General features: G+C 39.7%; 1 long non-coding RNA gene across 1 annotated transcript; it reads right to left on the bottom strand.

Annotated features, from left to right (window-relative positions):
• Positions 1–14,277: 14,277 nt before the first annotated feature.
• LOC107303641 lies at positions 14,278–15,113 on the bottom strand. The gene is made up of 3 exons (XR_005811190.1): positions 14,986–15,113; positions 14,554–14,616; positions 14,278–14,472 (listed from the first exon to the last, which is right to left on the bottom strand). It is a non-coding gene; the product is annotated as an uncharacterized LOC107303641 (long non-coding RNA).
• Positions 15,114–15,808: the final 695 nt, after the last annotated feature.

Below are 15,808 nucleotides of genomic sequence, written 5' to 3' on the forward strand. Positions count from 1 at the left end.
CTTTCTTTCTTTTTTTTTTTGGGTGGGGGCGACGGTATCAGAAGTGTATGGCACTATTGTGGACGAGGAGAAAATTCTGATATTAAATCTAGAGTGAGTTTTAGTTCGGGTTTGACTTTTCAAGTTTAATTTGCCCCCTTTTAACCTATATTTTTTTTTACTTTGGGTTTCTTTTCGTTATATAATAATTTATTTCTGTTGGAATTAGGCTATGTGCTTTAGCCGATAAGAGAAATAATTTCTAAGAAAATCTTACAAGGTCATCTCATAGTATGCATATGAAGTTTAGTCTCATCTTACTTATTTTAGGAGATTGAGACATAGTTATAATGGAGAGTGATGTCTTAGCCATTTGAGCAATTGTGTGAGAGAACTAGAGAACTATAAGCGCTTGCTCGTGTGGCTCGGGCTCAGGTGGCACGCACACGCGACATGCATGTAAATGGTCATGCGATTTGAGGAGCCGCGTAAAATATCCTATTCGGTTACGAGTTAGATAATTCAGGCGTCCTGATCGCGTATCCTACTCTCCCTATAAATATTGAGTCGAGCCTCCGCACAACATACATGAAAAAATATTTAGGGTTTGCTATCTTCTCGGTGCTACATCTCACAAGTCGTCAACTCTGTCCCGCTCGTCGACATGCACCGACAGATCGGGAGAGCGGGTCTCCGAAACCATCTTTGATGTCCTACAGAGAGAGGGCGAATAAGGTTTTTGGGAAACGCTATAAGCGACTGCTCCCTATTCATCTACCACGGCGTGTCTTCCTTCTTTGGCTATAGCACGACGTCATCAACTGTGTTGTTGCGTAGGGTTCGTGCTACTACTGCTATGAATCGTCGTTATGTTTTAGTAATGTTTCTTATATTCGATCTATTCATGTGTAGTGTTTTAATTTACATGTCTAGATTGCATCAGATGATTTTATTATTTTTACTATTTGATGTCATGATTTATTTATGGAATAAATTAAATCTAAATCCGCTTATATTTTCAACAGTTTCATCCCAACATGTGTATCACCGATGCAACCACCAATTATCACTAAGTTTACACAATTATCACGGGTGCAAATATATAAAATCATTTGTTTGTTTAGATTTTGCATAATTATTGTTTCTTCCTAATGTCTTATTGGTTAGTACTTTATTCCTCAACCACAAAACAACATCTTTGCGGTAAATCAAATTTCGCCCATATCATTCGAATATCAGGATTCAATGCTTCATTTTACCGCTAGGATACGTGTTAACACCAAAATTTGGTAAGCTTCTCTTACTATTCATCTTATCAATTGTAAGATCAAACTGACTGGCATGCCCCTACCTTACCAAGATTTAAATCCTGCACCGGAGCGACACAAATACTCACAGCCCTTCGCGTGTATTCAGCATGATAGATCAACAGATTTGGCATCAACAATGCGGTAATTGTAACCCCATGATAACCTATTCAAATTCAAACAATTTTTAAAAATAATTTATTTTTTATAAATTTTATGTGACTACAGATGAGTAACATCGACCCAAAGCAAAAGATAACATGGATGAAAAGGAACAGATAACATCGTTGAATAACTAAGCAGTAAAACACTCATTCAGTTAGTTCTTGCCACTACCATAGCTATTAAAGCCAATCCAATTAGAACTAGGGACAGAGCTAGAATAAAATATAGAGGGGAGCCTCGCACTTACTTTTTAGTGTTTTGAACTAAGTTTAGACTCCTACAAGTGCCTGAGATTGGATTAAGAGGAGTGCATATATAGTAAAAATACATTAACTCTAACTAAATTTTTTTTTGGACCGGGTGCCTGGGAACCACCCAGGCACACTGTAGCTCCACCCATGATTAGAGCACCGTCACCAAGGATATTATACCATTATAGAACCACCGATGTGACGCCTCCAGGTAGGTCATGACATTAGTATGTCTTCGTTACTATTCTAGACATCCGGGGCTAGGTTGTTTAATCACACCGCCTATAGGAAAGTCCGAGGCACCTATATAGGCATCACCGATTTTGATGGTCCACTTGTGTGGCCTCTACCCCACATTTGTGCTGACATGAGCTTGGCCTCCTCATTGGTTTCAATTAGCAATACTAGGCTATCGATTGCCGCCTACTACCGTCAAGCAAAAGAAATTGCTACTACCCCAAGCCTCACCCGCTGCCCCCAGAAACCTCGTCTCACCAACTGTTGTTGCCATAAGGAGCCATCACCAACACCGCGCTTACTTGATCACCAAATATGGCCATCCCTGATGCAATTGGTCGAGCCATGATGTCTCTACCATGTCCATGAGCACCAACACCATCTCCATTGTTAAATATGTGATCCGAATTTTAACTGGAATTATATTCAGATTAGTTTCCTAGTAGGTTTCTCCCAGTTGTTTCCTACTAGGAGTCAGCTTAGTTTCCTAATAGGATTCTTTCGCCTAATCCTACTAGGACTCTTAGTTTTTCCCCCTTATATATACTCTTGTAGTCTGCACGGGAGAAGCGAGTTCTCATTGTTTCCCCTGCGTTGTAATCATATCCTCATAGTGCAATTTGCCAGTTGGCGCCCGTGGTTTTTCCCGCAAGGGTTTTCCACGTTAAATTCGTGTCTCGTTTGTGCTTTTGTTTCTAACAAGTGGTATCAGAGCCGTGAAGATTAATCTACGCTACGCTGCTACCGCTGACCGGACTTTTCCGGCGATCTGCGGAATCGCCGTTCCGTTGAGATCAGGTCGGAGTCGGCGGCGACTCCGACTCGACGTCGCGTTCGCACAGAAGAAAAAGAAAGGAGCAGACGCACGCACGCGGGAGGAAAATTGATCGTTCCAAGGACAAGCCATCAGATCATGCCGTCCAATCCGCGCTACTGTAGCAGCTACAGTAACAGCATCGTTTTTCTTTCCAGATTTAATTGCTACATTTACCCGATCTTGTGTACCCAAAAGTTGTCAGATCATCTATTGTGCATCGTTCCGAGCACTGGAGTTTCGCGTATCTGCTTGGATTCAACATATTAATACCAACAGATTCAGGATTTATTCCCAATGGAGAGTTTAAAGTATGATCTACCTCTTTTGGACCGAGACACAAGATTCTCATTGTGGCAAGTGAAGATGCGTGCAATTCTTGCACAGCAAGATCTGGATGATGCGCTTGATGGATTTAACAACAAAAGGACAAATGATTGGTCCGACGATGAGAAGAAGAAAGACCGTAAGCCTATGGCATATATCCATCTTCATCTATCCAATAATATTTTGCAGGAAGTGCTTAAGGAGAAGACAGCTGCCGCGCTGTGGTTGAAGCTGGAACAGATATGCATGACAAAGGATCTGACCAGCAAGATGCACTTGAAGCAAAAGTTATTTCTGCACAAGTTGCAAGATGATGAGTCTGTGATGGATCATCTCTCCACTTTCAAGAAAATTGTTGTTGACCTTGAGTCCATGGAGATAAAGTATGATGAAGAGGATTTAGGCCTTATTCTGTTGTGCTCATTGCCTAGCTCATATGCAAATTTCAGAGATACTATCTTGTATAGTCGTGATACTCTAACTTTGCAAGAAATTTATGATGCTTTGCATGCTAAAGAAAAGATGAAGAAGATGGTACCTTCTGAAGGTTCTAACTCACAACCAGAAAGCTTGGTTGTTCGGGGCAGGCAACAACAGAAGAACACAGACAACAAATCAAGAGACAAAAGTTCTAATGGCTACCGCGGAAGGTCAAAGTCTAGAGGCAGGTATAAGTCATGCAAATACTGCAAGAGAGGTGGACATGATATTTCCGATTGTTGGAAGCTAAAGAACAAAGAAAAGCACAAGGGAAATTATAAACCAAAAGGTAAGCAAGAAGAGCAAGGTAAAGCCGCAGTTGCTACTGATGATAAACCAGATGCAGAATTACTGGTTGTTTATGCTGGTTGTGTACAAACAAGTGACGAGTGGCTTCTTGATATTGGATGCACCTATCATATGTGCCCTAATAGGGATTGGTTTACCACCTATGAACCTGTACAAGGTGGTAATGTTTTGATGGGTGATAATACGCCCTGCAAAGTTGCGAGCGTTGGTACTATACAGATCAAGATGTTTGATGGCTGCATTAGAACGTTATCAGATGTGCGGCATATTCCCAGTTTGAAGAGAAATCTCATCTCTTTATCTACTCCTGATCGCAAAGGGTACAGATATTCCGGTGGAGACGGAATTTTGAAGGTAACAAAAGGCTCTCTTGTTGTGATGAGAGCTGACATTAAAACTGTCGATTTATACCATCTACGAGGTACTACGATAGTAGGTAATGTTGCTGCAGTTACCAATTCATTATCGAATTCTGATCTTTGGCATATGCGTCTCGGGCATATGAGTGAAATTGGTTTGGCAGAATTGAGCAAGAGAGGATTACTAGATGGACGAAACATTGGAAAGTTGAAATTTTGTGAGCATTGCATTTTTTGGCAAACACAAGAGAGTGAAGTTTACCATATCTACACATACTATAGAAGGTATTTTTGATTATGTGCATTCTGACTTATGGTGTCCTGCTCGTAACAGGTTATTTGGAGGTGCTCGTTATATGATGACTATCGTTGATGATTATTCAAGAAAAGTTTGGCCCTATTTTCTAAAGCACAAATTTGAAACCTTTTCAATATTTAAGGAGTGGAAGATTATGGTCGAAAGACAGACTGAAAGGAAGGTGAAAGTCCTTCGTACTGATAATGGGATGGAGTTCTGTTCTAGGCAATTTAAATCATATTGCAGGTCAGAAGGCATTGTGCGCCACTACACCGTTTCTCATACACCTCAACAGAACGGCGTAGTTGAGCGTATGAACAGGACAATTATTTTAAAGGCCCGTTGTATGCTGTCAAATGCAGGTTTACCTAGACGGTTTTGGGCGGAAGCTGCTTCCACTGCTTGTTATCTTATTAATCGCTCACCCAATTATGCCATCAATAAGAAGACTCCAATTGAGATGTGGTCTGGTTCCCCAGCTAATTATTCAGACCTGAAAGTATTTGGTTGTACTGTTTATGCTCACGTTGATAATGGTAAATTGGAGCCTAGAGCTATTAAGTGCATTTTTCTTGGTTATCCTTCTGGTGTGAAAGCCTACAAGTTATGGTGTCCTGAAACCCAAAAGGTTGTGATTAGTAGAAATGTCATCTTCAATGAATCAGTTATGTTGAATGATAAGTCTTCTACTAATGTTCCTGTTGAGAGTCAGCAGAAAGCAAGCGTGCAGGTGGAGCGCTTGATCAGTTCAGAACATGTACCAGAAAAAGAGAATATTGCTAGTAACCAAGATGCACCGGTTATTGAAGAGTCAGACTATTCTGCTGTTGAGCAGTCACCAAAATACTCTATTGCACAAGGCAGAGCTAGGAGAAATATTAAAGCCCCTCAAAGATTGATCGAAGAAGCGAACATAGTTGCTTATGCTATGAGTGTGGCGCAAGAAATCAAAGGTAATGCAGAACCTTCTTCATATTCTGAGGCTATTGTTTCTGCCGATAGCAATAGATGGATAGCTGCCATGCATGATGAGATGGAGTCACTTGAAAAGAATCATACTTGAAAATTAGTGGAATTGCCAAAGGAGAAGAAACCTATCCGTTGCAAATAGATTTTCAAAAGAAAGGAAGGTATATCTCCAACTGATGAGGCAAGATATAAAGCAAGGTTAGTTACTAAAGGATATAGCCAGATCCCAGGTATTGATTTCAATGATGTGTTTTCCCCAGTTGTGAAGTATAGTTCAGTTCGCACTTTACTTGGTATTGTTGCAATGCATGATTATGAACTAGAGCAATTAGATGTGAAAACGACATTTTTACATGGGGAGTTAGAAGAAGACATCTATATGGAGCAACCGGAAGGTTTTGTTGTTCCTGGTAAAGAAAACCTTGTCTGTAGGTTGGATAAGTCCCTTTACGGGTTGAAATAATCACCTCGGCAATGATACAAGAGATTTGACTCTTTCATGCTTTCTTAGAATTTTAAAAGATCACAATTTGATAGATGTGTTTATCTCAAAGAGGTTAATGGTTCAGCTATATATCTGCTTCTTTATGTTGATGATATGTTGATTGCTGCAAAAGACAAATCAGAGATAGCAAAGTTGAAGGCACAACTGAGTAGTGAGTTTGAGATGAAGGATTTAGGTGTAGCAAAGAAAATTTTCGGAATGAAAATTACCAGAGAAAGACGGTCTGGCAAGTTGTATCTTAGCCAAAAAGGTTATATTGAAAAGGTCCTTCGTCGCTTCAATATGCATGATGCAAAACCAGTAAGCACTCCTTTAGCTGCACATTTCAGATTATCTTCAGATTTCTGTCCACAATCAGAAGTTGATATTGAGTACATGTCTGGAGTTCTATATTCAAGTGCAGTTGGTTCACTTATGTATGCCATGGTATGTTCGCGTCCTGACTTATCACATGCATTGAGTGTTGTCAGTAGATACATGGCTAATCCTGGCAAAGAGCATTGGAAAACAGTTCAATGGATTTTCAAATATCTGTGAGGTACTTCTAATGCTTGTTTGTAGTTTGGGATGTCTAGAGATGGACTTGTTGGTTATGTGGATTCAGATTTTACTAGAGATTTGGATAGAAGAAGATCGCTTACAGGTTATGTTTTCACTATTGAAGGTTGTGCTGTTAGTTGGAAGGCAAGTTTGCAAGCAACTGTTGCCTTATCTACTACCGAAGCAGAGTACATGGCTATTTCTGAAGCTTGCAAAGAAGCTATTTGGCTCAGAGGCTTGTATACTGAGCTTTGTGGAGTTACGTCTTGCATAAATATATTTTGTGACAGTCAAAGTACAATTTGCCCTACAAAGGATCAGATGTTTCATGAGAGAATTAAGCACATTGATGTTAGATATCACTTTATTCGAGGTGTTATTGCTGATGGTGATGTTAAGGTATGCAAGATAAGTACTCATGATAACCCAGCTGATATGACGACAAAGTCAGTTCCTGGCACTAAGTTTGAGCTTTGCTCAAGCTTGGTTGGTGTTACAATATAGTCCAAGAGACTATTTGGCGCGCAATAAATTTGACCTATGAGGTGTTTGTTGGTGATTGATGATTTTTATGCTACAAGAGAAAATTTGTCTCAAGGTGGAGATTGTTAAATATGTGATTCGAATTTTAACTGGAATTATATTCAGATTAGTTTCCTAGTAGGTTTCTCCCAGTTGTTTCCTACTAGGAGTCAGCTTAGTTTCCTAATAGGATTCTTTCGCCTAATCCTACTAGGACTCTTAGTTTTTCCCCTTATATATACTCTTGTAGTCTGCATGGGAAGAGGCGAGTTCTCATTGTTTCCCCTGCGTTGTAATTATATCCTCATAGTGCAATTTGCCGGTTGGCGCCCGTGGTTTTTCCCGCAAGGGTTTTTCACGTTAAATTCATGTCTTGTTTGTGCTTTTGTTTCTAACATCCATAGGGGCTGAATCTAGGTAGGCGGATCTAGCCACCAAGTGCTTGCACATGCACCAGTCGCCATCGTTGCAATGGATGGCCCTAGCAACGACTGACCTGCTTAGGCAACAATGAAGACCACGCCATTGCCTTCCTCGAGGGCCGCAAGTTTTCGTCACACCCCTCGAGCGGTGGTGAGGAGGAAAACGTGTCTCTTAATCGCCTTGGTTACATGTTCTGCTAAATGTGCTAGTTCATTTCCTTATGCTTAATCTTAGTCTTCAACTTTGATTTGCACTCAACGTTACACTCCCTTTTATCTCAAAAACTGCATCAATATCCTCAAGCTACTTGAAGTTGTTAGTGCTTTTGGAAAAATGATCCAACAATAAATAAAATAATGTGGAAACAAATGTCCAATATGAAAACATGTGTTAAGAGGATTCAATATGAAAAATGAGTTCAACTCTTAATATGTATTGTGTCTCCAACACTATTCCGAACATTCGGAGCTAGGATTTCACTTGGAGAGTTCACTTGAGACATGAAAGCGATGGAGGGGACATCAACAACATTGTCTTAAGGAAGGTGCATGGAATACATAGGCATCACAAATGTCGTAGTCCATTAGTGTGGTCTCAGCCCTAGATTTGCGATGATTTGAGCTCGACCTCCTTATTGGCATCGATTGACAACAACAGGAAATTGCTAATAGTTGGCCACCACCCCTAGGAACAAGCAACCAGCGCCTCCGGACACCTTACTGCACTAGTTGTTGCTGCCATAGAGAGCCATCACCACTACCACCATCCCCGATGCCAGGAGCCGAGCCTACCATTGTGGCCATCCCTGATGGCATCAGACTAAGACCGCAATAGTCGTCGACCATTTTAGCGGCCACACTTCCACCCACCGCCGCGCCACTGTTATGGACAACTCTGCTAACTGGTGACCTGCTCAAGTAGCAGCAAGGAGTGATGGTGGCAGCGGCGGCAAGATGGACCTAATGTCTAGGTTGGTGGCGGCATCAAGAACATGTCTATGTGCATCAACAGAAGTTGGACCGAATCACGAAGACCCTGCCGCTACCTTCCTCAAGGGCTGCCAATTTTTGGCATACCACCGAAGGATGTGTCTTTGATTGCCTCGTTTATGTGTTTTGCCAAACACGCTAAATCAAATTACTTAGGCTTATTTTTCATACCACCGAAGGATGTGTCAGTAACCTTGTTGTGCACTCAGGTCACACTCCTTTTGTCTTAAATGTTTGCCAATATATATCATCTGCCTACTTGATAGTAATAGTGTTGTTGGGAGAACATCCAAAATGAAATAAAATGGAAACAAATGTTCAACGTGAAAAATATGTGTTAAAAGGGATTCAATATAAAACATTGGTATGAAAAATAAGTTATCCTCTTATTTTTTATTTTGTGTAGTTTGTAGCTACATCCATTTCTCTGATAGATTGGAAATGGTAGAAAGTTGAGGAAGAGAGTTAAGTAAATGGAAGACGGTAGAGGACATGCTAAAAGCAGTAGGTGTTACCGGTTTAGATGAATAGACAAAACGACGGTAATCCAATGGTGGCTTGCAATAATATAATAATAAAAATAGTTTGCTAAGCAAATAGAATTAATTAATTTAAAATTAATTAAAATAGTCATTTGTTTTGGGACAGGAAATATAACAAACAGCTAAGCAAATGGAATTAGAAAGCGGTAATTCAAAGCATATAATAGCCCACATGGAAGGATAACCGTTTGGTACGTAGTTGCTACTCCTACGTATCTCTGAGTCACCAGCATCGACTACATCCCATGACGTGTAAGTGATGTGCATGACAGAATAAGATAAATGTTAGTGTTCTATCATTCAAAGTATCAATTAATTTAAAACCGCATTATCAGTTGCACTCTCTCCAAACAAACGCCCATGGTAACACTTTGAAACCCAGCTGCCATCGATTGTGAAGTTCGATATTTTTCAGCAAGGTCATTGTAGTAGCCAGTAGGCTATATTTAGAGCATGTTGCTTTCGCATTGAGAAAACAGTAATTAGATAGTCTCGCTGAGATAAGCTTATCATGGATGCTTTGGAGAGAGCACACAGAAAGCTGATCATCCTTCGTATTAATTAAGCACTACAGTACTACTCCTTTCATATTTTTTTATATGATACCGTTAACTTTTATGTTTATGTTTTATTATTCGCCTTATTTAAAAAATATATAATTATTAATTATTTTGCTATAATTTGATTTATTATTGTGAGAACTTTAAATATGATTTATAATTTTATATACTTGGATAAAATTTTTGAATAAGACGAATGGTCAAACATAAACATAAAAGTCAACACCATTATATAGAAAATAATATGGAGGGAGTACTGTCTTAGCACTAAGACTAACGAAATGATATGCTCAGCCCTCACGGACTTTTTTTTTCTTCCCAACGCAACATTATTCCTTTATCGACTTATATTGGAATTAAATAATTTTAAGAAAATTTTGTAGCAATATTATAAGAAACCTTTGCTCTTAAAAAGGCCCATGAAGAAAATTAAATTTCACAGAATTATAGGTACTTTGACCAAATTATCACAAAACTATATATTTGAGGTTGCGTTTTACAAAACTACAGATTTAATCACAAATTTCCAGGAAAGCAACAATTTAGGGTCTTGTATCACAAAATTATAGATTTAGTGATGAGAGGAACTTCATGTTTTAGAGTTCAACTACTATCTTTTTAAAAGTATTAGGAGTTATAGCTTTATGATAAAATTGATGTTAATATGTAACTTTGGGATACATTGCCATAAATCTATAATTTTGTGAAATAAAATAGTGTTAAATTTATAGTTTTGTGATACACGCCTTTGAATATGTAGTTTTGTGATAGTTTGATGTAATAATATGTGGTTTTGGAAATTTACTCAAATTTGAATAAATCTTAAAATGGTTTTGCTATCAAGACGTCGAAAGAAAATAGGGGAGGGTGGAGGAACCTTCGATTTTTTTTTCACTCATTGCATTTGCTTTGAAGTTCTTGGTGTGAGATATAACAATTTTCACGCGTGCAAACGGGGCCATGAACCAACAACCCTGTGATAGAGGCTTGCAAGTGCAGGACGCTATATGTTGCGCCTACTCATTTTTATTACTCCATATACTTATATATTCCTTACAAGTTTTACATTATAATTGCATGATAGTTTATAACCTAATTAGAATGTAATTTATACTGTAGTTACGTCTGAAAAATCTTATGGTGAGAGATTTTCTCTCGAAAGTTATATAGCCAGTGGCTATCTTAAAACGTGCAGTACCATTTCGGTTGTAATATACCTCTCACGTGATGCAGAGATCACTCGTGCGAAGCAACTAAAATGGGCCCGTTGGCAGGCAGAAATATAAATTAAGCATGTAGCTATATGCGCCTATATGTGCCCATGACTGGCGATCGATATCAGCACGGAATGCAAGTTGATCTGTTGCTTTGCTTTTAGAAACAACCATCTCTTTTTCGTTTCTCATTACATTTATTATTTAGAGTTGTACGTATTATAGTTTATTTTTTAGGCTTGTCTCTTAAATCACTGAAAAGCTTTATTCATAAATTATTTGACTTTTTTCATGAAAAAGACAAACCGTCACCCTTGTTGCCGCTGCTGCCTACCGCTAGTACGAGCATACGTCCACACCTTAGTAGTCAAAGTGAGAGTATCTGAGGAAGGACACAACCAGGGACCGAGATGCAGTAGCCGTGGCTCCAGGCTTTCCTGCCGTTCCAATCAGATTTACGTTTTGGTTGTTCAATGGATTGGATTGAGTTTTGCTTTTTTGTTTTCGTATTGGGTGTTTTTTGTGATCTCTGAAACGAGTCAAAGATTTGGTGGAGATTCATCCATCTCGATTGCTGGTGGCGTGGCTCCACAGCAGTAGAATAGTCTATTCTAGCCACCCATATGTATCCTCTCGATTGTCGGTCACGAGAGTGTGACGGTGTGGCTATAGCCACGAGTGGTAATGGGCCAAGTTACTTAGGTTTTTCATAACTATATTTAATTCTTAAAATTTTTTAGCTCAAAACTCCGTACAGTTTTGTTTTCAATTCATTATAAACTCAATCCTTAAATTTGATAGGCAAAAAGATTGAGCACGTTACTAGTTTACCACCCCCTAGCTATAGCAGTGTTCTAAAATATGAAGTTGTTTGATTTTTGTAATATATAATTACTGTGAAGTTTAAAAATTATTTTAGAAAGATAAAGATGATAAACTTATCTCTATATATTTTTTTATAAAAAGTACACCGTTGAAACGTGCATATTGCATATAAAACTCATGGAAAATTCTAAGAATAATTTTAGAAAAAAATGCATCCTATTTTGTTCATGATCAAGATAATAAAAGCTTTATGGTACTCGGTAAATCAAACTACAGCGCTAATGCACATCTAAATATAAATATAATGGATTACATAAAAATTAAAAATGAGTTAATTTCAGAAAACCCCAGGTTTAGTAGCCTATGTAACACATAACCACGGGTTCTAATTACTTTTTCACATAACATCATGTATACAGTCTAATTAACAAAAAACCATAGGTTTAAGAGGTGACGTGACATGCAGGCAGTAACATTTCATCCTTTCTCCGCGTTACTTTGGGCCTTGCCAGGTTAAAGTGCAGCCTATTAGGGCCAACACATGTGGGAGATTGGGATTGTCTGCACCTGTTGCCGCATAATTGTCTCCGCACCCTTCGCTGCCGTGCATGCGAGAATCTTCACTCATCTTCGTGCACAAGTTCCTTGATCTTTGTCCTCCCTTGTGTGATGGCCTCCAGCAACAATAGTACAATTAACCTAGCTCGAGGAGGAGTAGAGGAAGGGGAGTCACGGTGTGCGAAGACCAGTGAGATGGATGCAATTAATATTTCTAGCAAGTAAGAATCAACCTTTTTTCTTGAGATGATCATCTGAATAGAAACTAAGAATGATCAGGTTTGTGATTTGCTAGCACACTCTAATTCATGGGTTTCTACGGGGAATAAATGGATTATATTGTTTGTTCTGCTTGCTGTGTCATGAAATTAATGTTGAAAAAAATTCAGACTAGGGGATCTTAATTAGGGCTTTGCATGAAGCAATTCTTGTTGTATTTGTCTTTGTGACGGTGCTGACATTTGATTTCTCATCAATAGACCATATTTTTGGTGCAAAGTCAATTGCGCGGTAACATGTGCAGGCAGTCCCCATCTCTAGCATGTGTTGGCCCTAATAGGCTGCACTTCAACCTAGCAAGGCCTAAAGTGACGTGGAGAAATGATGCCATCTCACTGCCTCTATATCACGTCACATCTCTTAAACCTGTAGTTTTTTTGTTAATTAGACCGTATACATGGTGTTATGTGAAAAAGTAATTAGTACATGTGGTTATGTGTTACAAAGGCTCCTAAACCTAGGGTTTTCTGAAATTAACTCATTAAAAATAATCAGCCTTAAGAAGATGAGCTTTTTATCATCCTTAAAAAAGTAACTCAAGGTACCATATTTTTTATTTTTATGTAAAAGTTTAGTACTTTGATACCTCAACATACTTCTTAAATATGATAATCTCAAGGATGATAAAAAAAACTCTAAAAAGATTACTAGACCGTCACATATATCACTAGTTAAAAAACTCCTGGACCGCCGTTTTCACACCGCAATTACGGACCCTCGAAATTGACATGAGCATATATATGGCTATTTTAAGAGAAGATATTGTAGGAATTAAGATCAAGATGGAAATTGATCAACAAAAATTGCGAAAATGGAATAAACATGAGTGCAATTTTCAAGGTCTCAGATCGGAGCTCATCTATCCTTTTTGGCAATTCTCCGGTGTATTTTGCTGTAGTATTATACTACAGTAGAAAAATGATATTTTTTACTTTATTAGTTACTTGATTAACAGTATTTTGTAATTTTATCTTTTTGCAATAAAGATCATAATAAAAAGGATGATATTACCCTTTAAATTTCTACTACACCTAATATTTTTAATAGTATAATTTAATCATAACGGTCCAATAAATAATTAAATTTTACTACCATTAAAATGCATGAGAGTCGGACTTTTTTTGCTCCCTTTTTCAAGGCCCCGTGTAACGGGGGAGGAACTGGGGGAGGCATTGTGTGGCGACTGGTGGTGAGGACAATATATACGCAGAATACTGCCTCTGTTACACGCGGAAAGAGATGCGACTGCTACTGGTAGGCACCACACAGCGCATATCATTGCTGCCCGTTGCTTGTTTTGGCGTCCAAAAGAAGAACGGAATATATGAATTGGGCAAGTTGCGTGCGGGTTGTGAATGGCAAGAGGGAATATATTCCGTTCGATCAGCTATCAGCTTAGCTTTGCTCCTGCTTTTAGTGATCAGTGATCACCCCATGATTTTTTTCCTGCTTGTTTCTCAAGACCAGGCATTAATTCTTCCCTTTTAGGAGCGGTCTGGTTGGGCTCTTTTCGGCTCGTATCTGTTAATAGTGTTAATCAAACCCATTAGATGCGTTCGGTTTGAGGAGGCCCGTAAACCAAATATGTTACAGATCCTGGCCCAATATGAATCTGATACCGCTCTAGCCCGATCGGTAATGCTTAACGATATAGAGGAGACAACATCGTGACTTAGTCTTCCTTGCCCCGCAACCGCTTCTCATGCTCACCCGCAGATCGCAAGCGCCACCCCCTCTTCTCCACCGCTTTTCGAGGTCGATCCTGTAGAGCAACTTCAACGGTCTAGGTATAATCCTAGCTAAATTTAGAGTTTTAGTAGCCCGGTATAAAAATAGAAGGCTTTAAAAATAGAGAGAAAACCAACAGGCTATCTAAATCCCTTGACTGCCATATTTAAAACCTCCACAACATATAAACTTCTTTCTCAAGCTGAGTCCTGATTTCTTAAACAGCTTGCCCGACTTCTTTACGCATCACATCATATAGTGGGCTTTTATCCTCATTACGGATTCGGCAGTCCTATCAAATTACACAAGAATATAAAAGAGATATCTGATAAATTCTAGTTCTGGAAACTCAAAAGAACATAGTGAGAAAAACCTTCTCAAGGGCATAGGCTGCCCGAATTCCCTTCTGATTTCTGCTATGAAAAGAGTGGCTATCCTGAAATTCATCATCAGTTAGTGAAGAATGGCTCTGCAAAATTTAGGGTAAAGATGAACCCACGATGACACGTGGCAGAGCCAAAATCTTATTATGCACCAAGCAACAGATGACACCAAGGAATTGCATCTATACATGTACTCTTCTAGTCTGTACACTTCAGAAGGAGATACTACTACAGAGTGACAAACCACATACTACATGCGCTGCATATATGCATTTGCATTTCTGCATGAACTAAATACCATGCAATTAATAATTAACCATCCAATTAATTACATCAATTAAAGGAACAATCAAATTAGCAACCTCAGTTAAAGGAACAATCAAAATAGCAAACATGCTACATCAATTGGAACAACATCTCACCATTGCAGACCTTCGTGTCGCCGACTTGGGTTTCGTTGAGCACATCCTCCGGCATCTGGCCATTGCAGCCTATTGCAGGGGGAGAGGGCGAGGCCGCGACAGGGCAAGGGTGCAGCTGCGGGCGGGCGAGCGCACGACTGCGGGCGAGGGCGCAGTGATGGGAGGGCACGGGTGCGATGGCGGGAGGACGGAGCGGCGGCAAGACGAGGACGGGCAGGTGAGGCCGTGGCTACGGGAGGGCGGGGACGCAGGACGACGTGTGGGCGGGAGCTGTGCGGGAAGGAAAAAAAGCGCGTGAACAATGTGTCGGGTGCACGGGACGAAGGGTATGGCGAGCGTGGCCGGCTCGAGAAAGATACCTAGCGATCACGATACTATTGCTAGCCAGATAGCGACCGTACCAAGATGAAGAGGATGTTGGATTGAGATTTCTCTCAACTTTTTCTATTTTTACACAACCAACTCAATTTACATGGGCTTTTGGAGTTGCTCTTACACCAGACCCCCTGCTCTGAGCTCCATGCGTCTACAACGCAGCTCCCCTGTCCCCTCCTGTCACACATGTCTCTAGCTCTAGACCCTCATCCCACTAATGTTATTTGACGCTACTACCTGTCTCGCACTTCCTCCCCTACCCTATGCCATCACACGCTTCACCATTAACGCCCAGACATGGCCACCTAGGGAAGGTAGGTGTGCCTCCTCTGAGTTTTATTTCCGTTTTCACGCTATCTGCAAGAAGAAGGCATAAGAGCAAGTTCAATAGTATAGCTAACTACTAGCTCTAATTCATCTATAGTCAATCTAATAGCCAATTCACACA

The sequence above is a fragment of the Oryza brachyantha genome, chromosome 2 (assembly GCF_000231095.2).
Source record: "Oryza brachyantha chromosome 2, ObraRS2, whole genome shotgun sequence".
Lineage (NCBI taxonomy): Eukaryota > Viridiplantae > Streptophyta > Magnoliopsida > Poales > Poaceae > Oryza > Oryza brachyantha.